Raw genomic sequence first — 2,994 nt, forward strand, 5'->3', positions numbered from 1 at the left:
TAAAAAATTCGCACGTGGAAAAGAAATAGTTCCAAAGTAAAAATTGAATTTATATAAAAGTTAAGAAAAATAAAATTCCCCTAACGAGGGTTGTTCCGTTTTCTGCTGGAGGGCCAGGTAATACAGTGTCGCTTTATTATAAACATTGCCTACTACTTAAAAGTGTTTCAGTGCCTATGGCTAGTGCCCTCATCGCTTACCACTCACCTCTCACACCTCATCATGAGGTTGGTATTCCGGCATAGAGGTACCCAAATCTCGGGTATATGTCCCGTAGGCCGATAGTTTGATGAATCTCCGCCCATAAGCAGATGAAGATCGGTTTATAAAAACCACCCACGACCGTGACGTCAGGGTTATAAAGCCGTCGCGCTTTTTCTTACGGGCGACAGCGCTGCATATTTGTCGTGCATATTTCGTCAACTGCGCTGCTGCTATTTTATATAAATTTGCGCTGCGGCCGTGGCATGGAAATGAAGCTGTGCTGTGATACTTAAGGAAAGCCGACGCTGGTAGCAGATCATTTTGAGCACTTTTTCCTGAGCCCCGCCAAAATTATACTTTTGGGATCACTGTGCTCTAGAAGCTAGAGAAGGATTTATGTTGTCAAGCTCTTCTTGTATTTTGAATGCCTTTTCTATATACCTATTCAACATTTCTAGCCTGCACTCAACCTCAAATGGTTCGATGACTGGGGCACTCTGAATGGAGCGTTTAATGCGTTCAACATTAAACCCCACATTATCATGCGACTGTAGCCAGCAGTCGGCTTTACTAGAATTCGACTCGTCTAGTTCTCTGCTCTGAACTTGCTTGCATCTTTTACTAGGCATTTTGATTATTTTTTATTAAAGGCGGTGTATTGATAAATTTTAATAATGGCTGGCGACTATCAAATCTAACGCTACTATACTAATGGACAGGTACAATGGCTAATATATTAGACCGGCACGTTTTAAGTTAAACTGCCTAAATATGCACAAACTCAAAAGTGTGCCTAATATATTTGGCCGGCACTGTTCTATTAGTTAGCGCAGCTGATCGACGCAAAGCAAACACAAGTTCAATAACTCGAATTAATATTTGAGTTATCAAACGTTGGCAGCGCAGCTACAATAGAACAAATATTCGGCAGCGACGCAGGCGCCAGCAGAACCAACTTCGACGGCTGGCGCAACGAGAAAGCGTACAAGCAACAAGTGCGAAGAGAATCGCTGCAAATTCACAGTCGCTAGAAGAATGCACAAAGCCAACGCACGATTGCTTGTTGCTTTGTGTGTGCTTATGTACAGCTGTAACCGTTTGCAGACCGAGCTGCAACGACTGACAGTGGACACAAGTACCAAAGGAACAAGAGAGAACGCTACAGTCGAGCAAGACCGACAGTGTAATACCTTGTACCCAGGTAAACTTCCGTCACTGAGTTATATGCGCCCAAATCAGCAGCAAAAAGAGGAAGAAGAAGAGCGAACTTGTTGCTGCAGTTTGTGGGGGTTGTACTGGCGAGAATTTGTTTCGCTAATAACTTTTCTTAGAATCGACAGAATTGAATAAAATTTTAAACAACAGTAGATATTTATTTAAATTATGTGTGCAAAGTTTGGTTTATGTAGCATTTGAAATGTGGACGCTATTGACGAAATTCTGCAGCGGGGGAAGGGGGGGAAAATTAAAAAAAAATAAACTCGTCCTTACTCGGATCTAGGAGAATCTGGATGCCAACTTTGGTTATTCTAGCTTTTATAGTTTCTGAGATCGTCGCGTTCATCCAGACGGACAGACGGACGGACATGTCTAGATCGATTTCTCTCGTCATGCTGATCAAGAATATATATACTTTATGAGGTCGGAGATGCTTCCTTCTGTATGTTACATACTTTGCACAAACCTAATATACCCTTTTTACCCTACGGGTACAGGGTATAAAAAGCAACGGCAAATTGGTAAAGCGCAACGACCCAGCCGAGAATTTGGCGCCATTAATGTTTTTCATTATGTATGAATGTATGTGTGTATATATTTATGTGTAAATGTATGTATGTATATACTGGGAATAATTTTATGCCAAGCGCAACCAGTTTTAATAATACAAATCAATTAAGTACAAATTTGACTTAGTTTCTTTATTAAAACTGTGCATTTACTAATGTCAATATATGTACATATGTATTGTTGGCGCAGATGCTGCTTTAGATTAAGATAGTTTAAGAGAATTATTTGAATTTTAGTTTAGGGCGAAAAGAGAGCGCGAGAGCGGCCGTTTGCGGACGTCGCCTCGCGTCCTTTTTTCGCCGCCTTAGGCTTAGTTTAGCATGTAAGCCTAATTTGAAGTCAGTTGTAAAATAGAACTAAATATAAGCACAATTGTCGCCAAATCGTTCGTCGTTAAAAGCAAGCATACCATTTTCTTTGTTTTTAATAATTTATATAAAATAATATAAATTTTCATTGGCGCCCGAGCAGGGACTTGCTTGTTTTTTTTAAATTAAAAACTTTAATTTGTGCGGAACCGCGTCGGTCGTGTTGTTGTTGCTGCACTGGGGAGTGTGTGTGTTGCTGTCACGTCAACTGGATTATTGGAGGATGAGTCAAGTCGACCAAAGGGAAGTTCCTGAGCCAAAGTCGACTTCACAGGTACTGTGCTAAAGTTTGAAAGTGGAATTTAACCAGCGAATTGCTTATTTCGGCCTTCAACTTTCAACCTTTGGCACATACGTGACCATAATATAATACGGTAGATAGTTGAGCATAATTAACACAAATATAAATCGCATGTCGTACTAATATTAAATAAAAGTGAACCGCTATAGGCAATTATTTAAAGTGCCAATTTATTGTCGTTTGATTTTATTATACATACATACATACATAAATATACATAGCCACTTTTACATACGGCATCCCCCCCACGTCAATCTCAGCCAACCGTCGGCAGTTTTCGTTTGTTGCTTGCTCTCGTTGTTCTCATCAAATTCGCCGTTGTCGTTATTACAT

The sequence above is a fragment of the Scaptodrosophila lebanonensis genome, unplaced genomic scaffold (assembly GCF_003285725.1).
Source record: "Scaptodrosophila lebanonensis strain 11010-0011.00,11010-0021.00 unplaced genomic scaffold, SlebRS2 tig00000202-arrow-arrow-pilon, whole genome shotgun sequence".
Classification (NCBI taxonomy): domain Eukaryota; kingdom Metazoa; phylum Arthropoda; class Insecta; order Diptera; family Drosophilidae; genus Scaptodrosophila; species Scaptodrosophila lebanonensis.